This window comes from Canis lupus, chromosome 7, assembly GCF_011100685.1.
Source record: "Canis lupus familiaris isolate Mischka breed German Shepherd chromosome 7, alternate assembly UU_Cfam_GSD_1.0, whole genome shotgun sequence".
NCBI classification, from domain to species: domain Eukaryota; kingdom Metazoa; phylum Chordata; class Mammalia; order Carnivora; family Canidae; genus Canis; species Canis lupus.
The window spans coordinates 75,988,386-76,014,167 of NC_049228.1; the positions used below are offsets into that span (position 1 = coordinate 75,988,386).

A 25,782-nucleotide genomic window follows, 5' to 3' on the forward strand; every position below is an offset into this window, starting at 1 on the left:
TTTTTGCAGTGAAACCCTGATTCCCTTCTGGGGGAACCTTAATACCTTGCTAGGGCTGCTGTAAGACATTACCACACATGTAGTTACTACAAACAAGTTTATTACAGTTCTGGAGGAGATTATTTTTTAAAAGATTTTATTCATTTATTCATGAGAGACACAGAGAGAGAAGCAGGGACACTGGCAGAGGGAGAAGCAGGCTCCATGCAAGGAGCCCAATGTGGGACTCGATCCCGGGTCTCCAGGATCACAACCTGGGCCAAAGGCAGGCACTAAACCTCTGAGCTATCCAGGGATTTCCTAGAGGAGTTTAAAAATCTAAAATCATTTCCTTACCTGGATTCCCAAGTTTGAGCAGTTGTAGGTTTGCCTTCATTGTGGAAGCTCTTGCCTTTTCCAGGCAGCCTGCATGCCTGGTCTGGTGGCCCCTAGCCAGCAACCATGTTGTGCTGACTTCTGCATCCACATCACACCTCCAACTCTTGCTACAACCCTCCTGCCTCCCTCCTAAAGACCCTGTGATGACAGTGCCACCTGAGTAACCCAGGATACTTTCTTCATCTCAAGTCCCTTCATCCAGTCACATCTGCAAAGTCCCTTTGTGGAAGGTAACACATCCAGATGTTCCAGGGATTAGAATGCTGGCATATTTGGGGGGCCACTATTCTGACCATAGGCACCATCATTTCCCCTCTCTCAGTCCAAGTTCTTTGGGGGTGAACCCCACCTCCAGCAGAGGAGAAGTAGAAGATCTTGATCTAAGCCAATTGGCACATCCTAGTGGTTCAGAGGGAAGTGTGACACAGCCAATGGAATAAAACAAAACCACACCTCTTAAATGGGTCTCAGTTTCTTCTGGTTCAATCAATCCCTTTCAGATTAGTTCGGTCTTTCTCATGTTCAACTCAAGGTTCAAGTCATGACCAATGCTACTGGCATCTCAAAGACTGATGTGGATTTAGACCATCACTGCTGGTAGGTCTCAGCAACATTCTGCCCCTTCCTGTTTCATTCTGACCTCACAGTATCCTACAAGACTGCATCTCCCCCACTCGCCCTTGCCTCTCTAGACTCACTTACTGCTCCTTCCTTCACTCCGTCTTGCTGGTATTTGTGTATTTGTGGAACACTCTGGCGTATTCCAGGCTTGGAGGCCAACCTTGTTATAGCCTCTGTACCAATGCTTCTCCTTCTGCGTCCCATGGCTCACCCTCATTTCCCTCAGGCTTTCACTCCTGAGACCTTCCTGGGCTTCTCTGGCTAAAACTCCACCACCCTGCTTCCTTCCATGCTCTGTTCCTGTGTGTCCCTCACTCACTGAATATGGCACATACTTGATCTGTTTATTGTCTGTTCCTCCACCAAGATGAAGATTCTGTGACAGCAGGGATTTTGTGTTTTGATCACTGCTATGTCCCCACTGCCTAGAGCTGACTGGTATAGTGTAGGTGCTCAGTAAGTCTTGGTGGGAGGGTGCCATCATGCATATACACAGGTTAACAGTGTAAAATGCATTATTTTTTAATTAAATTTTTTTAATTGGAGTTCGATTTGCCTACATATAGCATAACACCCAGTGCTCATCCTGTCAAGTGCCCCCCTCATTGCCCGTCACCCAGTCACCCCAACCCCCCGCCTACCTTCCTTCCACTACCCCTTGTTTGTTTCCCAGAGTTAGGAGTCTCTCATGGTTTGTCACCCTCACTGATATTTCCCACTCATTTTCTCTCCTTTCCCCCTTATTCCCTTTCACTATTTTTTATATTCCCCAAATGAATGAGACCATATAATGTTTGTCCTTCTCCGATTGATTTATTCACTCAGCATAATACCCTCCAGTTCCATCCACTTCGAAGCAAATGGTGAGTATTCGTCCTTTCTAATGGCTGAGAAATATTCCATTGTATATATAGACCCATCTTCTTTATCCATTCATCTTTCGATGGACACCGAGGCTCCTTCCACAGTTTGGCTATTGTGGACATTGCTGCTATAAACATCGGGGTGCAAGTGTCCCGGTGTTTCACTGCATCTGTATCTTTGGGGTAAATCCCCCAGCAGTGCAATTGCTGGGTCGTGGGGTAGGTCTAGTTTTAACTCTGAGGAACCTCCACACAGTTTTCCAGAGTGGCTGCACCAGTTCACATTCCCACCAACAGTGCAATAAGGGTTCCCCTTTCTCCACATCCTCTCCCACATTTGTTGTTTCCTGTCTTGTTAATTTTCCCCATTCTCACTGGTGTGAGGTGGGATCTCATTATGGCTTTGATTTGTATTTCCCTGATGGCAAGGAATGCAGAGCATTTTCTCATGTGTTTGTTGGCCATGTCTTTATCTTCCTCTGTGAAATTTCTATTAATGTCTTTTGCCCATTTCATGATTGGATTTGTGTGGAATCAGAAAAGACCCCGAATAGCCAGGGGAATATTAAAAAAGAGAACCAGAGCCAGAGGCATCACAATGCCAGATTTCAGGTTGTACTACAAAGCTGTGATCATCAAGACAGTGTGATACTGGCCCAAAAACAGACACATAGATCAATGGAACAGAATAGAGAACCCAGAAATGGGCCCTCAACTCTATGGTCAACTAATATTTGACAAAGCAGGAAAGACTATCCACTGGAAAAAGGACAGTGTCTTCAATAAATGGTGCTGGGAAAATTGGACAGCCACATGCAGAAGAATGAAACTAGACCACTCTCTTACACCAGACACAAAGATAAACTCAAAATGGATGAAAGATCTAAATGTGAGACAAGATTCCATCAAAATCCTAGAGGAGAACACAGGCAACACCCTTTTTGAACTCGGCCACAGTAACTTCTTGCAAGATACAGCTATGAAGGCAGGGGAAACAAAAGCAAAAATGAACTATTGGGACTTCATCAAGATAAAGAGCTTCTGCACAGCAAAAGAAACAGTCAACAAAACTAAGAGACAACCTACAGAATGGGAGAAGATATTTGCAAATGACATATCAGATAAAGGGCTAGTGTCCAAGATCTATAAAGCACTTATTAAACTCAACAGCAAAGAAACAATCCAGTCATGAAATGGGTAAAATGCATTCTTACTGTGGAATTTAGTTAAAAGAAAACCCCACCCTGCCTCAGTCTGACCCCATCCCTCACCTTCCTCCTCCTCCTCAGCACAGAGTTTCAGAGTTCGCCATGTGTTGATGAACAGACTTCCTCTAGGGATGGCTGTTGGCCACCATACTCTTACAGAAGCCTCGATATCAAATGCAGAAGAAACTTCAGAGCCAGGAGGAGGGGCTGGTTTCCTTCCGCATTTTCACACTTGTTCTGAATTCCTCTTGCAAAAGTGGCTACCATTTCTAATGTATTCCATCCATGGCTACTTGCCTCCTTGCTGAGCTGTTCTCTGTTCATGGCTCGTAGCTTCCCATTTCTGTAACATAGCAGCTCCCGCTCTTGGCCTTCCTCTCCAGCTGATCTCATTGCTTCCAGTGACTTCATGGGGTAGGGTTCTAGCTCCTGACCTACCCTTTCCAGTGGCTCTGTCCTCCTCACCCCTCTGCCACCACTCTCCAGTCTTCCTTGGAGGTTGTCAGCACCAGGACATAAATACCTTGGGGATCTTGACTGTATATACACCACTTTGCAACCATGGCTTTCTCTCCTTTCATCTTAATTGCAGAAATATCCTCTAGGGCCGTTATTTTTTACCCCAACTCTTCTCAGAATGGACCACTTTCTTACTAAGAACAGTTTCTGTTTTTTTTTTCTTTTTTTTTTTTTTTTGGCTTCCTCATTCAGATTTGGTTCCACTGCCCATGATTAAAATCATGTTTAGACAATACTCTTTATTGCTTCCACTCACCATCCCTATCTAGCAAACACCAACCATCTCTGGGTTCATAGGGAACTATCTAGCCCCAGGGAAGGTTCTAGAAAATATAGAGAGGCCTTGAGGTGGCTCGGCATCCCTTTCATTTTAATTTAGGGCCCTTTCAGTACTGCATTCAAGATGAGTTTGTGGCTATAAACCAAACAACCTTGTTTTTAGGAAGTGAACCCATGCTGACCACTTAATGATTGTTAGGACTCCAGGAACTGGGTCAAGACTCTTCTGGAAAGGTATTGGTGTGCCCATTAGTAGATGTTTTGGGAGGTGGTTATTTGGAAACGAGGTGAACCTTAGGCCTTGGGGCAGGGGGACTTCCTGTGCACTTCAGTCCCTGATCCAAGAACAGGGAGGCAGGGGCAGCCAGGATGATGGGGGATTGGCTTGTGCTCTTGTGGAACTTGGTTTCTTCCCACCAAGGAAATATACTGGTAGGGCAGGCCTCGGGGCGGGGGAGGGGGGGTCTTTCCAGCCTGAGGGGACGTGTGTGTTCTGTCTCAAGCAATGGTGGGAACATGGAACATGAGGAGAGCAGGACTCCCTGTCAAAGGGGTGTGTGGCTCAGGTGAAAACCTCTCAATTCAGCCACCAGTTCATAGATTAAAATGGCTGCTCGGGTGTTGATTTGAAGAGCAGATTGTGAAGAGCTGACAGTTGTCCTGAGAGAAACTCTCAAACTTCTTCCTTTGTCCTCCGAGGAGACACTGGTGAATCTCAGGCTGCTTGGGAAGAGCAATGGAGCTGAGCTGAGCCCAGGTGCTGAGACTAGCAAGCAGGGATTGGCTTTCAGGGAAGAGCCGGAGGGGAGGGTTCTATGTGTATCTCGCTGTCCCAGGAGGTGGCAACGGGTGAAATCGAGGGGACCAGGTGCTAGTGAAACCACCTCTTGGTGTCCTTGTACATATTGAGGGTGGGGGAAAGCCCCAGGGAAAGCCTTGTGGTGCCTGGTGCTTGACTCCTTAATCCTATTATGAAGATTTGTGTGTCCTTAATTTGATAATTGGGTCAGATTTATACAACACTTAGAGTTATCTGTAAATGGTATTAATTTCAAATAAGAATCAGAATCATCTTATTGAGTTCTTTTAGGGTTGATCATAAAGCTTCCTGAGGAAGAGATATCACTGTCTAACCCCCAAGAATGACCTTCACAGTAGACCTTCCAGGATACTTCAGAGAATGTGCGTCTTCTCTTCCACCATCACACGGAAGGGGTAGCTTGGCCTTCTCCATCCATGTAATGTTGACTATTGAGCTACATCACTTTTTCTTAGGGAATTCTCCTTAGTGTCTCAACCACAATATTTTAACTGTTGTGATGTGTTTGAAAAGGGAAGCACAAGCATTTGTTAGATTCAAGTAACACCTATGGTTGGAACCTCTTTTATGCTTTCTAAAACTAGGTAATACATTTGAGTCCTTAATCTCCTGACTGATTTTGCCTGACTGATTTTATTTTGGTGAAATGGCACTATGGAATTTCAAGGTGAACAAAGGAGGGTTCTTGGAAGTTCTGATGTGTCTTCCCGCATCTTCAGTCACTGAGGTGAACTCACATGGGGTTCTAGATTGTCCGTGGGGGTGGGCCTACATTCCATAGAATTGGGCTAATGGCTTTTCTAAAAAAATTTGTCATTCAAAGTACATTTTGTTTTAATTTGGTACCTCCAAAATCCTGTCCCTCAGACTCTTTCATTTTTCTTGAAGTTAAACAATAACCACCTAAAACACATACTTTTCACTTTTTAAATAGTAAATCAAAGGCTAGGAACTCTCAAAATGAATTGTTGCAAAATTCGATCCTACCACCAGGTGGCAATGTGGTCTCATGTCTTGAGGCTTTTCCCATCATGGAAAACCCAAGTTGAAAATCCACATTTGAAACAAAATCAAACTATTATGTTTTAAATTCAAATTTTAATTACCAAATTAAGGAAATGTTTGTTTTGATTCTAAGGATAAATATAATACTCCTTGCCCCTCCTTGATATAAAGTTTGTTTTTTCCATTATAAAATAATGGGATAATTATAATAATCATGTGGGTGAACCCTTTAATCTTTGATTAAAAGATATTATAGAATAATATCTTTAATTTAATTATTAACTTTCATCTGTGTGACTTAATTGGTCGCAGGTATTAATTTTTTATAATGCCTTATAATTGTGTAAGGTGTTACCTGTTTATTTTTATCTGGTCCTTCACTCAGACGTTGAATAACTTTCTGATTTAATGATTGAAGTTACTAAATTCTAGCTTCGATATCTATCTTCCCTCCCTCCCCAGGTTAACATGTAAATGGCTGCCCTATCTACCAATTGTCAAATGGAAACTCTGGCCAAGGGGAGAGCAAAGCTTGAATATGGGCTTAAAAATAACAGTAACTTAAAAAGCAAAAACTTAAGTTTTTTATTGTAAGAGAGTTAATATATAATTGTCTTTGAATTTATGGTTTTGGAATGCTAATGAGAGTAAAGTAATTTCATTAACATTATTACTTTGATTTATTTATGTAAAGATTTCATTTATTGATTTGAGAGAAAGAGAGAGCACTGAGGGAGAGGAAGTAGCAGATTCACTGCTGAGCAGAGAGCCCTACAAGGGGTTCGATCCCAGGACCCTGAGATCATGACCTGAGCCAAAGGAAGACGTTTAACTGACTGAGCCATCCAGGCATCCCACATTATTACTTTTAAGACCCAATTTAGCTTTAGCTTTTCTCTGTTCCCAAGCAGGTATTGTATATCCATCTGGTTGTGTGCACACCTGTTTGGAATAGATTTTTTTTTTTTTACCACAAATTTCTCTGTGAATTTATTGATGATGATATTAGGAACAGATCGCTAGTTCATATTTAGACAATGTTAGAATGAACAATGGAAAAGTTACTAGTTAATCAGTTCCACCACTTCATGAAAACAGAATGGTATTTTATGTTTAGAGTAGTAAAAAGTAACAAGTCTTTCAACTGTTAAATCTCCTTTAAGTAAGGTGAACAGGGAAATTCTAAAAATCACATTTTCTTGACAATAAGCCTTGGTAGAGAAATCTGGATATGGCGTACATTCTAGTAATTCTTAAAACCACACTATAATATGCACATTATTGCTTTCTAAATGCAATTCATTCCCCTTTTTCAAAAATACCTGTGCTGCAAATGTACAGGTGTGTGCCCCAAACGAATGGTGCATTGCCTGTGTCCCACCCAGAGGACTTCTGGGTTACAGTCGTGACTCCCGGGGTGGCACAGAGCGGTCTCAGGAATATCTAACACCATGCTGCAGTTTGATGTGCCAACGTAGATTTGTTTGTTGCCATTATTTCCTGCTGTGTTCTTGTGATCAAAATTCTACTTTAGTTGTTTCTTCATAGCACTTATGATTCCTTCTGTGCTTGCGTTAACTTTTCATTTGATATGTTAAGGAATGAAGTCAGAATTCGTGTACAGTAGCCCGTGAGTGGGTCAGCTGTTAACAGGTGGTGGTGACAGGTGGCTGAAGAACTGGCTCCAGCAGTTGAGACTTCACACCCCGCGCTGAGGTTGGCATCATCAGAATTTGTCACTGGACACTACCAGTTTCCTGTGGAATCTTCGAAGTGCTGAATGAAAACCACACAGTCAGCCGCTGCCCAGAGGATCTGCTAGGCATCCGTGGTCTCCGGATTTGGTGGCATTTACATTTCTAGTTGCGTATTTCAGTTTCTGCTTGATTATATACTAATGCTGCAATTTTTTTTCTCTCTTCTATATGTTCTTCTGAAATAGTTACCACTTTGTAGCTCACTTTGGTTGAGGAAGTGTGATGAACTCACACCAGCATCGTGTTAAATTGCAATCCAGGTAAGAAATAGAAATTATTGGCTAGAATGATCGTTTATTTTTAATACGTTTGAAATAAGAAAATTAAGAAGTTATAGCTATTATTAGTTAATTTGCATAATCATTAGCCCCCGCCAATATAAATTGATTTAAATTACTATTTTTGTTAAATAGTAAGATAAATTGAGAAATTTTATAGTAAAGAGAGAGAGATCTGATTTTTAAGAATTGCCTTCTACACTAGGGGTCTTCCAAATGACAGTCCATCAACCAAATCTGGCCTGCCTTTGTTTTTCTTAATGGCCTACAAGCGAAGAATGGTTCTTACATTTTATGTAAGTACCTACATATATTCTCAAATTTACCTGTTGGCCCACATAGCCTAAAACATTTACTGTGTGGTCTTTTTTTTTTTTTTTTTTCGTCTTTAAAGGTTTTATTTATTTATTTATTTATTTATTTATTTATAAATTTATTTTTTATTGGTGTTCAATTTGTCAACATATAGAATAACACCCAGTGCTCATCCCATCAAGTGCTCCCCTCAGTGCCCATCACCCAGTCACCCCCACCCCCCGCCCACCTCCCTTTCTACCACCCCTAGTTCGTTTCCCAGAGTTAGGAGTCTCTCATGCTCTGTCTCCCTTTCTGATATTTCCCACTCATTTTTTCTCCTTTCCCCTTTATTCCCTTTCACTATTTTTTATATTCCCCAAATGAATGAGACCATATAATGTTTGTCCTTCTCCAATTGACTTACTTCACTCAGCACAATACCCTCCAGTTCCATCCACGTCGAAGCAAATGGTGGGTATTTGTCATTTCTAATGGCTGAGGAATATTCCATTGTGTACATACACCACATCTTCTTTATCCATTCATCTTTCGATGGACACTGAGGCTCCTTCCACAGTTTGGCTATTGTGGACATTGCTGCTAGAAACATCAGGGTGCAGGTGTCCCGGCGTTTCATTGCATCTGTATCTTTGGGGTAAATCCCCAGCAGTGCAATTGCTGGGCCATAGGGCAGATCTATTTTTAACTCTTTGAGGAGCCTCCACACAGTTTTTCAGAGTGGCTGCACCAGTTCACATTCCCACCAACAGTGCAAGAGGGTTCCCCTTTCTCCACATCCTCTGTTTGGAATAGATCTTACTAAATACAAAAAGTGCCTGTGCTCCAACATACTACCCTAGCTAAGAGCCAAGGATGAAGAAGACAGCTTTGATGAGAATCTTCATCTGAATGCTTGAACTGCATCTGGTAAAATGGCCACCCAGTATGGGTGCTAGCCAGTGGGGGTAGAGGAAGGCTCGAGTGTACAGGTTAGGAATAAAGTAGGTGAATCAAGGATGATTCACATACTGAATGAACATCTACTCTGTGGCTGTCAGTTTACCTACATTAGCTCAGGCAGTCCTTCTAACCAATCAATATCCTTCCCTTTCACAGGGGAGAAAACAGGTTTACCAGGTGTGGTAGGCAGAAAAATGGCCCCTGAAGGTCCACATCCTAATCCCTGGAAACTGGCTATATTATGGTACGTGGCAAAGAGGTTAAGGTAGCAAATGGAATAAGGTTGCTAAGCATCTGACTTTTAAATAGATCATCCATATTATTGGTGGGCCCATGGTAATCACAGGTCCTCACCACTGGGAGAGGGTGAACTAGGGATATGGTAGTGTGTGAGTGCCTCTGCCTAAGGCTGCTGACCTGAAGGTGGCAGAGGACGCTACAGTCCAAGGAATGAAGAGGCATCTAGAGTCTAGAAAAGGCAAAGAAACAGATTCCTCTCTAGAGCCTCCAGAAGGGATACCACCCTGCAGATACCTTGATTTTAATCCAATGAGACCCATTTTGGATTTTTGACCTCCAGACTGGTCAGACAATAAATATTACTTGTCTTAAGTCACTAAATTTGTGGTGACCTGTTATAGCAGCCACAGGAAACTATCGTATACAGTAATATATAGTTATATAGTATAGCTTACACATGCAGTGTACAGTGATTCCAGTGATATCATGGCTCAGAGGACTGGGAAATGTAATATTATTGTTTTATGGATCAAGTGATAGTTCTCACCATCCTCCACTGCTAGGTAGAGGATGAGTTGGAGGGGGTGTTCACATTTCTGTTCTATTTGAAATCTAGTCTTAATCCAATAACTAAAAAAATCCTTGCAGGCAGTGCTGTTTTTTTAAATTGAGTTATAATTGACATACAAAATTATATTAGTTTCAGGTGTATAACATAGTGATTCACATTCCATACATTACTCAGTGCTCACCATAAGTGTAGTCACCATCTGTCACCATACAAGCTAGTACAATATTATCAGTTAAACTCCCTATGCTCTATATTATATCCCTGTGTCTTATTTATTTTATAACTGAAAGTTTGTACTCCTTGATCCCTTTTACCTGCTCCCCCGCCACCAGCCTTCCTCCTCATTGGCAACCACCAATCTGTTCTCTGTATTCATGAGTCTGAGTTTTGTTTTGTTTTTTAGATTCACATAAGTGGAATCATGCAGTATTTGTCTTTCTCTGTCCTACCGTCCTTAGAACAGTACTTTCAAGGTCCTTCCATGTAACACATGGCAATATTTCATTCTTTTTTATGGCTAGGTAATATTCCATTGCAAGTATGTATACCACATCTTCTTTATCCATTCATCCATCTGTGCACACTTTGGTTGTTTCCATATCTTAGCTATTGTAAATAATGGTGCATTGAACTTGGGGGGTGCATATGTCTTTTCCAGTTAGTGTTTTTGTTTTCTTTGTATAGATATCCAGTACTGGAATTGATGGATCAAATGGTATTTCTATTTTAAATCTTTTGAGGAAATTCCATACTGTTTCCAGAGTGACTGGATCAATTTACAGATCCACCAACAGTGCATGAGGAGGGATCCTTTCTCTCCACATCCTTGCCAACACCTGTTTTTCCTGGTCTTTTTGATGGTAGCCTTTCTGACACATGTGAGGTCTCATTGTGGTTTTGGTTTGCATTTCCCTGATGATTAGTGATGTTGAGCATCTTTTCAATTGCCTTTTGTCCATCAGTATGTCTTTGGAAAAATGTCTATTCAGATCTTCTGCCCATTTTTAAATCTTATTTTTTGGTTATTGATATGTATAAGTTGTTTATATATTTTGTATATTAACCCCTTATCCAATATATCATTTGCAAATATCTTCTACCATTCAGCGACTTACTTTTTTGTTTTGTTGATGGTTTCCTTTGCCATGAAGGGCTTTTTAGCTTGAGGTGGTTCTGTTTGTTTATTTCTACTTTTGTTTTCCTTGTGTTTGGATCAGATCCAGAAAATGTTACTAAGACTGATGTCAGGGAGCTTACCACATATGCTTTCTTCCAGGAATTTTATGGTTTCAGGTCTTACATTCAAGATAAGTGGTCCGCTTTCAGTCTTTTGCATGTAGCTGTCCAGTTTTCCCAACACCATTTGTTGAAGAGATATCTTTTTCCAATACATATTCTTGCCTCCTTGTCATAAATTAATTGACCACATATGTGTGGGTTTATTTCTGGGTTCTCTATTTGCTTCCATTGATCTATGTGTCTGTTTTTATGCCAGTGCCATATGATTTTGATTAGTATAGTTTTGCAGTATAGTTTGAAGTCAGAAAGTATGGTATGTCACAGTTTCTTCTCAAGATTGTTTTGGCTACTTGGAGTCTTTTGTGGTTCCATAAATTTTTGAATTATTATTCTAGTTCTATGAAAAATGCCATTGGAGTTTGGATAGGGATTGTACTGAAACCTTAGGTTGCTTTTTCTGGTTTTGGTATCAGGGTAATGCTGGCTTGAAAATGAGTTAGGAGCCATTCTCTCCTCTTTAATTTTTTCTGAAGAGATTAAAAGGTATTTAATCTTTGAATGCCTGGTAGCATTCACCAGTGAAGCTATCTGGTTCTGGACGTTCATTTGTTGGGAGGTTTTTGATTATTGATTCAATCTCCTTACTAGTAATTGGCCTATTCAGATTTTTTATTTCCTCGTGATTCAGTCTTGCAAAACTTTAAATTTCTAGAAATTTTGTCCATTTCTACTAGATTGTCCAGTGTGTTGGCATAGAGTCATTCATGGTAGCCTCTTAGGATTCCTTGTATTTATGTGGTATCAGTTGTAGCTTCTCTTTCATTTCTGATTTTATTTAATGTGCCCTTTCTTTTTGGCTTGATGAGTTTGGCTGAAGGTTTGTTTATTTTGTTTACCTTTTCAAAGAAACAGCTCTTAGTTTCATTAAGCTGTTCTATTGCCTTTTGAGTCTCTATTTCGTGTGTGTGTGTATGTGTATGTATGTATATACATATATATACATATTATTTTTTGAGGGAGAGAGAGAGCAAGTAGTTAGGGGAGGGGCAAGGGGAGAGGGAGAATCTTTTTTTTTTTATAAATTTATTTTTTATTGGTGTTCAATTTGCCAACATATAGAATAACACCCAGTGCTCATCCCCATCAAGTACCCCCCTCAGTGCCCGTCACCCAGTCTCCCCCACCCCCCGCCCACCTCCCCTTCCACCACCCCTAGTCCGTTTCGAGAGGGAGAATCTTAAGCAGGCTCCACACCCAGCACAGAGCCCAGCACAGGGCTAATCTCATGACCCTGAGATCATGACCTGTGCCCAAATCAAAAGTCAGATGCTTAACTGAGCCACCCAGGAGCCCCTATATCATTTATTTCTGTTCTGATCTTTATTATATCCTTCCTTCTATTCACTTTGGGCTTCATTTAGTCTTCTTTGTCTAGTTCCTTTAGGTGTAAAATTAAATTGTGTATTTGAGATTTCTCTTGTTTCTTGCAGTAGACCTGTAGAAATAGTAATAGTAATGAACTCCTCCCAGAGCTGCTTTTATTGCATCCCATAGATTTTGGTATGTTATAGTTCTGTTTGTTTGGGGTTTTTTTTTTTTTGGTCTCCACACATTATTTTTATTTCTCCTGTGATTCTTTTTCTGTGACCTAGGGCTTGTTCAGTAATGTGTTGTTCATTCTCCATGTATTTGTAGTTTTTTCCAGTGTTTTCCTCAAAATTGACTTACCACTATGGTCAGAAAAGATGCTTGACATGATTTCAATCTCCTTAAATTTGAGACTTGTTTTGTGGCCTCACATGTGATCTGTCCTGGAGAATATTCCTTGTGCACTTGAAAAGAGTGTAAATTCTGCTGCTTGTGGATGGAATGTTCTGTACATATCTTTTAATATATCTAGTCTAATGTGTTGTTTAAAGATGATGTTTCCTTATTGATTAATAAGGAAATCAGTCTGTCTGGATGACCTTTTCATTGATATAAGTTGGCTAGTAAAGTCTCTACTATTATTGTATTGCTATCAGTTTCTCCCTTTAGGTCTGTTAATATTTGCTTTAGTATCATATCCTTTCAGCTTAAAAAAAGTCTCTTTAACATTTGTAAATACAAAGCTGGGACGCCTGGGTGGCTCAGTGGTAAAGCGCCTGCCTTTGGCCCAGGGCATGATCCTGGAGTCCCGGGATCGAGTCCCACATCAGGCTCCTTGTGTGGAGCCTGCTTCTCCCTCTGCCTGTGCCTGTGCCTCTCTCTCTCTCTCTCTCTCTCTCTCTCTGTGTGTGTCTCTCATGAATAAATAAATAAAGTCTTAAAAAAAACAAAACAAAACAGGGCAGCCCCAGTGGCTCAGTGGTTTAGCACCACCTTCAGCCCAGGGTATGATCCTGGAGACCCAGGATCGAGTCCCATGTCAGGCTCCCTGCATGGAGCCTGCTTCTCCCTCTGCCTATGTCTCTGCCTCTCTCTCTGTGACTCTTGCGAATAAATAAATAAAATCTTAAAAAAAAATGAAAAAAACAAACAAAAAACAAACCATTTGTAAGTATACGTGCACCCAACATAAGTGTACCAAAATATATAAAGCAAATACTAACAATACTGATGAACTTTTGCTTGTCTGGAAAAATCTTTATGTCTCCTTTAATTCTGAATAATAACTGTGTCAGTACAGTATTCTTGGTTGGAAGTTTTTTCCTTTTAGCACTTTGAATATGTCATGCTATTTTTTTTTCTGGCCTGCAGAGTTTCTGCTGAGAAATCTGCTGATGGCCTTATGGGGTTTCCTTTTTACATATTAAATTTTTGTTTTTTTTCCCCCTGCTTTTAGGATTCTCTCTTTATCGTTAACTTTTGACACTTTAATTATGTGTTTTGGTGTGAATCTCTTTGGATTAATAATTTTTTGGAACTCTCTGCAATTCCTGAACCTGGATGTCTTGTTCCTACCCTAAGTTAGCGACATTTTCAGCCATTATTCCTTCAAACAAGTTTTCTTCCTTTTTCTGTCTCTCTTTTTCAGGGACCCCAATAACGCAAATGTTATTCTACTTGATGTTGTCCCATTCCTTGAAGTTATCTTTACTAAAGAAAATTTTTTCTTTTTTCTGCTCTGTCTTGGTGAGTTATATTAGTTTGTTTTCTAGCTTGCTGATCTGGTTTTCTGCTTCATCCAGTCTGTTACTGAACCCCCTTAGTGTGCTTTTCAATTAAGTTATTGTATCCTTGAGCTCTGAGACTTTTCTTTTTTAGCTCTTGGACTTCTGTTAATACTTTCTTATATGTCCTGTCTCTTTGTTGAAGTTCTTACTTTGCTGAAGTTCTTAGATGTTCATCATTTTTCTCCTGAGTTTGGTGAGGATCTTTATCATTACTTTGAATTCTTTATCAGGTAGGTAACTTGTTTTCATATCATTAAGGTCTTTCTCTGAGATTTTTATCTTGTTTTTTGTTTCTTTTTATTTGGAACATATTTCTTTGCTTCCTCATTTTGCTTGACTCTCTGTGTTGTATTTATTAGGCAAAGCAGCTACCTGTCTCAGTCTTAAAGGAGTGGTCTTGTGTAGGTGATGAAACTTCCTATTCAGCCTAGCCCTGGCTCTTATCTCTTGAGGCTTTGTGATTGTCTAACTTGCTTGATGTATTCTTGATATGTCCTCATTGTTGAGGGTGAGCCAAGACATGTCTTGATGTGGTCTTTTCATCCTGTGTTATGAGGAAGCAGTTCATCTAGTTTTCAGAGGGAAATAATCTGTATGTAACTATAGATTTGGTATGTCCATGGAAGGAGATGAATTCAGGATCTTTCTAAGCCACCATCTTGTAGAAGTCTCTATAAGGCCGCGTTTTTGTTTTTAGTAATTGTTGACTTTTTATTTCTTCTTTGGCCACCTGCTTTCTTCTGATGCAGTGTGTGTGTGTGTGTGTGTGTGTGTGTTTGTGTGGTGATTTGCTGGCAGTGGGGTAAGGAGTTCCTCCTGGGGAACTTTGGAGCCTTGTTAAGTGGGACTTTGGTGGGGCTGCTGCTCTATATTGGTTACCTGTAGGCAGGCCCAGTCTGTGCCTTCATGGAGAAATTGCACACTAGGCTTCTCCCCCAGCTCTGCATATTTTTTCATTTAGAAGGTAGCCCATCCTCTACAGATACTGCTGCTCCAGTCAGAACCATGGCATCCATGATCTGGGAAGGCCCTGCTATCTGACTGCTGGGCTATTGTCTTGCATCCCTCAAGTATTCTTACAGAGGGTCTCAGAGCTCACTGGCCTTCTGTCCCCTCACTGCCCAGCCCTCCTCTGTGCTCTGAGCTGTAGTCTGAACTTACATCCTCTCTTGCACCCCCAACTCCTAGTCTAGACATAATGATGTGTAGAGGGCAGACTTTATTTGAGTTCTCTAACTGTAGTCCTTTATAAATAAAATCGTAATACTCTTCCTAGTAGGGAAGCCTGTTTTTCAGGACTTTTGTCCGACTAAAGGTCCATACACTTGCCTTTTCTTTCTCCAGAGCAATAAATCTGGAAACTACAGAGGAAGATGCTTTAAAGGAAGGTATTTAAGTGCATGCTTTGAGAATTGCTATAAATATCTCTATGGCACAATGTTTTGTATTGGTGTCAGCCTATCCATAGTAATGCTATTGGTGAGGAATGCCTAGGGCACTTACTTGGGCCAGTACTACTGTGGCGAGACCCTATAGACATTTCTCTCAGCCAGAGTCAATGTTATGGCCAGACTGGCTCTGTGATTGTTATTATGATTGCAAGATGCACCTAAGCAACAACAATCGGGGAACTTTGATAAAACAAGATTTATTATCACAAGTCCTGGAAGGTACATGGCATACCTGGGGCCACACAATGAGGCTGTGGAGAGAGACAGAAGGAGAGAGTGCAGAGCTGAGGTTTTGACTTTACTGGGGTCAGGGAAGGAATGCCTAAGGTTATGCACGTTTACTACTTATTAGCAAATTTAAAATGTAAGAAGAGCAGGAATTTAGGCACTAGAAGGGAAAGTGGGGTCTCACAAGTGGTCAGTTTCCTAGGTTTCCCAGGGCTTCCTGAAAAGGGAGATTCATGGGTGGGACAGCCTGGCTCTTTATCTAGTTGTGTAGCTGGTGATGTGTTTATTTGAGATGGATGTCTTTGAAGTGCCCTAATAATCAGAAGCTAATTGTCATGTGCTTAATCTACCCAGAGGCTGAACTGGGATTGGGGACTGAGTGACTGTTCTCAAAGAGATGACTTCTCACACCCTATAATGCCTGGGAAGGTAGAGAGAGGCTAGAAAGTCTCTGAGTAGGAAAAGCTGGTCCTATGGCCAGCATCTGGAGGAGAAGGGTCGATCATATCTCCCTCCTCTAATTACAGAGGCCTCTTTCCCTTTGCCTGGCATGGTTTACTAGGAAGAAGGGAATTACCAGCATTCTCTAGAAGGGGTTGATTCTGCTGAAGCCTGTCTGTATTAGAATGAAGAGCAAGGGCAGGGGCTGAGGTGCCATTGGGAATGTCTGCTTCTTATTACCTTGTGTAGGGGAGAGAGGGGCTAAATAGAGTTCATTAGCATCATTAGATAGTTTATTCTAAGAATGAATAAATGCATTTCCTTGACCTACCTCAATGGAGAGGAATGAAGCCTCAGGACATTTTCAATTCAAAAGATCTGATTTTAACTTTTGGGGAATAGTTTTATGTTTACTTCTTAACATACCATTTCTAATGATGTTTTTTGACTTCTAAGAGAACATTTTTTATTGACCATAAAGAATAAAACAATCTCTGTGGTGTCCAAACCATGTGTCACAAATTCAGCCTAGAAGCATCTGTGCAGAGTGAGCAAACAAATTACAGAGAACCACCACCATACAGACTTTTATAGAATAAAATACAACTTTTAAGAGATGTTTACTGGTCAGAATAAAGGTATTTTGGAAATCCAAGAAAACATTACAATGAATTTTTACAAAGTTAGGATAATGGATTCCATGTGGAATTAGTCTTGTGGAGTGGCAACATTACCACTGGCTGACCCAATATCCATTCTCTCCTTTCATTCCACTGACAGAACTCTGCTAAAAAAGTGACATTTCTTGGCCTCCTTCATAGTTGGGTGGAGAGCCATGTGACAGAGCTATGAACAATCAGAAGTAAGTGGAAGGCTGCTGGGAATTTCTGGGATGTTTAACTTTCTTATTCTGGCTTCCACTACTTTTTCCTTGTATTATTCCCACCCCTCCCTTTTTCCCCCAGAATTTGGTTGGCTTTACCTCTAGAAGCTGTCTTCAGACCATGAAGCAAAGACTGAGAGGATCACATGACTGTCAGCCCTGAATATTTGAGCTGCTGAATTAATGCCAATTGGCCTACTCCTGGATTTCATGTACCATGAGAAGAATAAGCCTAATTTATTTAACTGACTTGTGGCCAAATTTTCTGTATTTCTAATTTATATATGACATTCCACTAATATAAATATACTTCTTGGGGAGGGGAGTGGGGGGATGGAGAAACTGGGTGATGGGCACTAAGGAGGGTACTTGACAGGATGAGCACTGGATGTTATACTATATGTTGACAAGTTGAATTTAAATAAAAATATTTTTTAAAATAAATGTACTTCTTTTATTTTTCTTATTAAAACACTTTTGTGGCCATGTGCCTGTATCTTTAGGAAGCTCAGGCTGTTCCTATAGAGGTCTCCTCTCCTGTCATCCTCCCCACACCTCACAACTGGCCAGTGGTGTCCATTCTGCTTCTGGGCAGAAAGCAAGTGAGAGAAACTAAAAACCCAGTTGCCCATCAGCAGAGTCTGTTGCTCATCGCATGACGTTGTTGTTGTTGTTGAAAAGGGTTCCTCGTCAGTCAGATGCTTTTTAGCCTGCCTTTGCGATGGCCTTTTCTTTTAAAAAGTTTATCTGAAAATGTCATTATTTCATCCATGTTCTTGAAGGGTATTTTTGCTCAGTATACACTATGAGGCATATAGTAGATTTTCTGTCAGTTCTTTAAAAATATCATTTCATTGTCTTTGGTTTTTACTGTTTCTCTAAGAAGAAACCAGCCATAAGTTTATGTATTGCCTCTTTAAAGGAATGTATCTATTTATCCGGACCTCAGACGGCTTTAGGGTCTTCTCATTGTCTGATTTTTAGCAGTTTTATGATGATGCAGCAAAGGGTGTGTGTTTTGGGTTGTTGTTGTTTATTTACTCTCTTTGGGGTTTAAAAGACTTGTGGAATTTGTGACTTCATATTTTTCTAATCTTTTTTAAAGATTTGGAAATCATCTCTTCAAATATGCTTCTACCCAAATTCTTTCTTCTCCCCTAATTGGTTTCCAATTATTTATATGTTAAGCTTATTGTACATCCTATACAATTTACCCTCTCTTTAGTGTTTTCTTTTCTTTCTGTGTTTTATTCTTGGATATTTTCCTGTGATCTGCCTTCTACTTTACCATTTCTCTCTTCAGCTCTGGCTAAACCTATTTACTGAGTTTTAAATTTTGATGGCCGGATTTTTAAGTTCTAGTATTTCCTTTTTAAAACAATTTTGAGTTCTCTGACAAAATTCAAATTTTTTCTTTTATCTCCTGGCACATATTAAGGATAACTATTTTATTTTATTTTATTTTATTTTATTTTATTTTATTTTTATTTTTTTTAGGATAACTATTTTAAATTCTGTGCCTTATGCCTCAATTATCTGGAATCCAAAGGGTATTTTTGTTTTGTTTTCTTGTTTTCTAGTATGCTTGATTGTTTTAAGTTTAATGGTATACATTGTGTATGAAAAAAGGTTAAATAATTTGAACCCTAGAATGATTTTATCACCTTACAAAGAGGGTACACATCGATATAACCCTAGTGCATTCTGCACAGTTAGAATTATCAAGAGAGTTTTTTTTAATAAATTTATTTTTTATTGGTGTTCAATTTGCCAACATATAGAATAACACCCAGTGCTCATCCCATCAAGTGCCCCCCTCAGTGCCCATCACCCAGTCACCCCCACCCCTGCCCACCTCCCCTTCCACCACCCCTAGTTCGTTTCCCAGAGTTAGGAGTCTCTCATGTTCTGTCTCCCTTTCTGATATTTCCCACTCATTTTTTCTCCTTTCCCCTTTATTCCCTTTCACTATTTGTTATATTCTCCAAATGAATGAGACCATATAATGTTTGTCCTCTGATTGACTTATTTCACTCTTATATTCACTTATTTCAGCATAATACCCTCCAGTTCCATCCACACTGGGTATTTGTCGTTTCTATTGGCTGAGTAATATTCCATTGTATACATTGTCCACATTTTCTTTATCCATTGATCTTTCGATGGACACCGAGGCTCCTTCCACAGTTTGGCTTTTGTGGACATTTTTCCTTAAACATCGGGGTGCAGGTGTCCCGGCGTTTCATTGCATCTGTATCTTTGGGGTAAATCCCCAGCCGTGCAATTGCTGGGCCATAGGGCAGATCTATTTTTAACTCTTTGAGGAACCTCCACACAGTTTTCCAGAGTGGCTGCACCAGTTCACATTCCCACCAACAGTGCAGGAGGGTTCCCTTTTCTCTGCATCCTCTCCAACATTTGTGGTTTCCTGCCTTGTTAATTTTCCCCATTCTCACTGGTGTGAGGTGATATCTCATTGTGGTTTTGATTTGTATTTCCCTGATGGCAAGTGATCCGGAGCATTTTCTCATGTGCTTGTTGGCCATGTCTTTGTCTTCCTCTGTGAGATTTCTGTTCATGTCTTTTGCCCATTTCATGATTGGATTGTTTGTTTCTTTGCTGTTGAGTTTAATAAGTTCTTTATAGATCTTGGGTACTAGCCCATAGACCAATATCCCTGATGAACATGGATGCAACAATTCTCAACAAGATACTAGCCAATAGGATACAACAATACATTAAGAAGATTATTCACCATGACCAAGTGGGATTTATCCCCGGGATGCAAGGCTGGTTCAACACTTGTAAAACAATCAATGTGATTCATCATATCAGCAAGAGGAAAACCAAGAACAATATGATCCTCTCAATAGTACAGAGAAAGCATTTGACAAAACACAGCCTCCATTCCTGATCAAAACTCTTCAGAGTGTAGGGATAGAGGGAACATTCCTCAACATCTTAAAAGCCATCTACGAAAAGCCCACAGCAAATATCATTCTCAATGGGGAAGCACTGGGAGCCTTTCCCCTAAGATCAGGAACAAGACAGGGATGTCCACTCTCACCACTGCTATTCAACATAGTACTAGAAGTCCTAGCCTCAGCAATCAGACAACAAAAAGAAATAAAAGGCATTCAAATTGGCATAGAAGAAGTCAAACTCTCCCTCTTCTCAGATGACATGATACTATATATAGAAAACCCAAAAGCCTCCACCCCAAGATTACTAGAACTCATCCAGCAATTTGGCAGTGTGGCAGGATACAAAATCAATGCCCAGAAGTCAGTGGCATTTCTATACACTAACAATGAGACTGAAAAAAGAGAAATTAAGGAGTCAGTCCCATTTCAATTGCACCCAAAAGCGTAAGATACCTAGGAATAAACCTAACCAAAGAGGTAAAGGATCTATACCCTAAAAACTACAGAACACTTCTGAAAGAAATTGAGGAAGACACAAAGAGATGGAAAAATATTCCATGCTGATGGATTGGAAGAATTAATATTGTGAAAATGTCAATGTTACCCAGGGCAATTTACACATTTAATGCAATCCCTATCAAAATACCATGGACTTTCTTCAGAGAGTTGGAACAAATTATTTTAAGATTTGTGTGGAATCAGAAAAGACCCCGAATAGCCAGGGGAATATTGAAAAAGAAAACCATAGCTGGGGGCATCACAATGCCAGATTTCAGGTGTACTACAAAGCTGTGGTCATCAAGACAGTGTGGTACTGGCACAAAAACAGACACATAGATCAATAGAACAGAATAGAGAACCCAGAAGTGGACCCTCAACTTTATGGTCAACTAATATTCGACAAAGGAGGAAAGACTATCCACCGGAAAAAGGACAGTCTCTTCAATAAATGGTGCTGGGAAAATTGGACATCCACATGCAGAAGAATGAAACTAGACCACTCTTCTTTCACCATACACTAAGATAAACTCAAAATGGATGAAAGATCTAAATGTGAGACAAGATTCCATCAAAATCCTAGAGGAGAACACAGGCAACACCCTTTTTGAACTTGGCCACAGTAACTTCTTGCAAGATACATCCATGAAGGCAAGAGAAACAAAAGCAAAAATGAACTATTGGGACTGCATCAAGATAAGAAGCTTTTGCACAGCAAAAGAAACAGACAACAAAACTACAAGACAACCTACAGAATGGCAGAAGATATTTGCAAATGACGCATCAAGAGAATTTTAAAAACTACTGCTGTTTGGACTCCACACTCAAAGATTATGACTCAGTTGGTCTGGAGTTGGGTTTGGACATCAATATTTTGCAACTGCTCTCTAAATGATTCTAATGAGTACCAGGTTTGAGATCTCCCCTAACAGATAAAGATAGTACAAAGGGGAAAATAAAATAAAAATTAAAGAAGGGGGAAAATAAAGGATTAACCACTTAATCTTACTTGTGAATATAGCTGCAGAAATATTAACATAGGGATCCCTGGGTGGCGCAGCGGTTTGGCGCCTGCCTTTGGCCCAGGGCGCGATCCTGGAGACCCGGGATCGAATCCCACGTCAGGCTCCTGTTGCATGGAGCCTGCTTCTCCCTCTGCCTATGTCTCTGCCTCTCTCTCTCTCTCTCTCTCTCTGTGACTATCATAAATAAATAAAACTTAAAAAAAAAGAAATCTTAACATATAAAATTCAACTTTGCCAAAAAATAATGAACTTTTACTAAATAGATTTCATTGCAGCAACACATGAATGATTCCCTCACAACAGGTTTATGAGCAGAATTTATTACATTACACTTCCTATGGAGAAAACTCACAGAATGTATCAATAGATGTTGAAATTTTAACAACCAAATAACTTTTTAATAGAAATGGAAAGAAATTATAAGATGTAATAAAATCTATTTGATAGGTATTGATAATGCATGACAATATCTGGTTTCTGTCTCCTTCCAGGCATATAGAAAGTTCTACTTCCTAGTCCCCTTGCAGCTCACTTAGTGGAGTCATGTGATTACTCTTGGTTTATGGATTGTGCTGTATTGTGGGGGGTGGGTGTGAAAACACTGTGCTCTTCCTCCACTGTGGTGATCCAAGGGGCTTTGCATTTTAATGGCAGAACAATAGGATTGAAACAGCTTACTTTTTTGCCACTTCATGGAGAACAGAATGCCTGGAAGTTGTCCAGATTCACAACTGGCATTGTTGGAATGAAAAATAAATGTGTTAATCTACTGGGACTTTGGAGTTGTTTGTTGCCACAGCATAAGCTCACTTGACCAAGGTTGTTGGAAAACTTTTCCTGCAATGGACCAGATAGTAGCTATTTTAGATAATACAGGTCATATGATTTCTGTCACAACTCCTCCACATTTCTGTTGCACAAAATGCAACCACAGGTAATATGCAAATGAAAAAGCATGGCTGTGTTCCAGTAAAACTTTACAAAAATGTGTGTCAAATTTGGCTCATGGATCATAGTTTGCTAATCTCTGCTCTTGACTAGTACTTTTGCCTGCTTAATTCTTATAAATATAATTCTAAATGATAAAATCCTAAACTATTTCAATTACAAATAGAAACAAGCAGGATTGTCTCCATTGCCACTTAATAATACCACTTTAGAGGGTGTAGTTAATACAATATGATGTGAAATTAAAATAATTGGTGTACCTATTGGAAAAAAAGATTTTTTTGCTGATACCATAATCATAAGCCCAGTTAAAATAATTGGGATTTATAGAATAATTTAGTGAGATGAATGAATAAGATAACTACAAAAGTCAGTTACTTTAGCATATATATCTTATATATATATATCATGTCATGTATGTATATGTGTGTGTGTGTATATATATATATATATCCCCAATATCAAAACCTTTACAAGATAATGAAATGGGAGGTATTCACAATAGCGGTAGAAATTACACAATAAAATGATTAGGAGCAACTTAAGCAAGAAAAATACAGTATCTGTATGAAGAGTAACAGAATCTGAACAAATAGAAAGATATCCAGTGATGGAAAGATTTAATATCATAAGGATGTCAGTTTTTTTTCAATATTACATTTAGAAAACAACATGAGAATTCCAATAAAAATTTGAAAAATAGAAGGGGGTATATGTGGTGATAGACTGACCATATATTAGAATGCATTATAAATCAACAAAATAAAAATTGTAGTGTTGGGCATAGGAAGAAGGAGGGGAAAAGAAACAAAACAAGACAAATGAAACAAAACATTAAAAAACCTAATAAACAAACACAATCTAGAGATATATAAAAAGGGTTTCCTTCATATTTGATTATGTAGGATATAATCCAATTAGGTAAAATTCTGTGTATGTGGTTATAGGTGTGCATATGTGCATATATATGTATGCATAAAGGTTTGTATGAAGTAATGATTGCCAAATTGTTTTTGTTTTTTAAAAAGATTTTATTTATTCATGAGACACAGAGACACAGAGAGAGGCAGAGGCATAAGCAGAGGGAGAAGCAGGCTCCCCATGGAGGCTCAATGCGGACTCGATCTCCAGACCCTGGGATCATGCCCTGAGCCAAAGGCAGACACTCAACTGCTGAGCCACCCAGGTGTCTCAATTGTGAAATTGTTAATGATGTTATCTCCTATCTTGCAAGAAAATTTTTCTTTTTTCTTGTGTTTTTAGGTGTTTTTAATGTATTGATGTGTTGTTCACTAATCAGAAAAAAAATAAAAGGTTTTAAAGTTAGGAACAAAAAAACCTCACCAAAATAACAAAAGAAATGAATCCGTAAGGATGTCATACTTACAGCTTTACACACTGATAGCAGAAACCACTAGTAAACCCCCTGTGCTTCCTACAAAGCCCTCAGAGTGCAAGTACTACTCCCTAGTCAATTGTAGTGCTGCTGTCTGCCCTTCTGGACTGGGTGACTTTAGTAGTGAAACAAGGTAAAGAATTGTGTGGAGCTGTAGGAATATACTCTAGTCTAGGATGCCTGGGAAGGTAGTTAGTGCAAGAGACACTGGTATTTCAACTCACCAGGGCTAAAGAACTGCCAATTCTTTGTGAGAGGTTCAAGATCCAGCCTTCGTAAGTCTTCCAGAGGGGAAACTGTTGACCTCTCGCCACTAGGGAAGTCTTGCCAGTGGAAAGGGCACCTCTCCAGGGAGGAGTGTGTGTGAGGGTCGGTGGGGGTAGTGTGGGTGATGACAGTGGCTAGTGATGGAGTTGCCTCCAGTTTTCCCAAACTACAAGATAGAAACTCTTCTCTCCTTTCTTTTTTGTGGTAAGTTCAAATTTTTAAAATTCGAAATGTTAAAATGTTTAAGATTTAGATTTGTTCAATTTTTTTTTCATGGATAAAGCATGTTGAATTCAGCTGTCAGTAAAGAATTCAATTCAGTAAGCATTTGTTGAGAAATTTGTATTTTAAAATTTCTACTTCTATGTGTCACTCTCTTCATGAAAAATTTTCACCCATTCTTTCTATGATATTAAATCCTAATTTCTCTCTCTGCTTTCAAGTGCTCTCCATACTCATATAACTACTATGTGCACAATTTCAATGGAAATTTTCTGTGTGAGTCAGTCTTGATTTTTCTCCCATTCTTAGGTGTTTATACTTATTCCCATTTCTGTATCTTTCCATAGTGATTCTTCCATTCTGGCAGATAGCGCAGTAGGTAAGGACGAAGTCTGGGGCCAGTGGACTTGGGTTAAAATCTAGCACTTTCTGTGTGAACTTGAACAATGTACCCAGCCTCTGTAAATCTCAGTTATCTCATCTGTAAAATGAGTCTCTATTAATAATTACTTCACGGGGTTGCTTTAAACATGCAGTTTATAAAACACCTGAGAGCCTGACACTTGGGTAACACACTCAGTAATTCTAGATGACTTCCAATGCATCATCTTTGCAAGAGATTTTCTAGGAGATATTAGCTGATTTTTGGTGTTATTGGGGTATGAACTAGGTATTGCTGGATTATTTTCAAAGAACAAACATGCCTGACAGCAGTATAACTAAGTTCCCATTTCTCTATGTTCTTGCCAGTGCTTTCTATGTCAGATCAGGCCTGCCCAGGGCAAGAGTACACATCCCCATATACTAAGTATCCACCTATTTAAAAGTTAGGAGTTAAGATATTAAACATCTAAGTAAAACTTGAACATCTATTCTTCTTCTGAGGATATGGCTTTATACTGACTTAGAGAATGAGTTTGAACTTAGAATTCTCAGACTCCTTGGAGTTCTGTATTATGATGTGACAGCTTGGAGGATTGATGGTGTCCTTGGCCTCTTCCTATCCTCTTCTCCAACCCTCAACTCTCAGGTCCGTCCTGCCCTGCCAGAGGCCTTGCATGTCCACATGCACCCCTAGAGTACACTAGGTCTAGGGATGTGTAGTCCACTCTCAGGAGAACAATCCCAGGGAAGAGCCCTGTGCAGGTCCTAGCAGCAGGCTTCTTTGGGTAGGGTAGGGCTCCCAGCACCCTGAGGAGAGGGGTATAGCATCTGGTGAACCCATCTAGTGGCCCCAGGGGCTTTTCTCTGATGAGCTTGGGGAGGGCCATGGTGAACCCTCAGAGCTGGAATGCCGGGCAGACTCAGG

General features: G+C 39.9%; 2 long non-coding RNA genes across 10 annotated transcripts in view; one reads left to right on the forward strand and one right to left on the reverse strand.

The window, feature by feature from the left end:
• Nucleotides 1-1,018, reverse strand: part of LOC119876459 — a 46,213-nt gene extending 45,195 nt beyond the window's left edge. Inside the window, exon 1 of one of the 2 annotated variants that reach the window (XR_005362692.1) lies at nucleotides 337-1,018. This is a non-coding gene — a long non-coding RNA (uncharacterized LOC119876459). The remainder of the gene's footprint in view (nucleotides 1-336) is intronic. The other variant, XR_005362691.1, reaches the window with a different exon arrangement.
• Nucleotides 550-17,577, forward strand: LOC111096825. Of its 8 annotated transcripts, none has more exons than XR_005362688.1 (9): nucleotides 550-1,107; nucleotides 1,825-1,862; nucleotides 4,032-4,102; nucleotides 4,455-7,524; nucleotides 7,636-7,710; nucleotides 7,934-8,024; nucleotides 9,142-9,229; nucleotides 17,091-17,172; nucleotides 17,276-17,577. It is a non-coding gene; the product is annotated as an uncharacterized LOC111096825 (long non-coding RNA). The 8 variants fall into 8 exon arrangements; XR_005362684.1 differs by having other exon boundaries at nucleotides 553-1,107; nucleotides 4,455-4,625; nucleotides 4,959-7,710; XR_005362685.1 differs by having other exon boundaries at nucleotides 554-1,107; nucleotides 4,568-4,625; nucleotides 4,959-7,710.
• The last annotated feature ends 8,205 nt before the right edge of the window (nucleotides 17,578-25,782 follow it).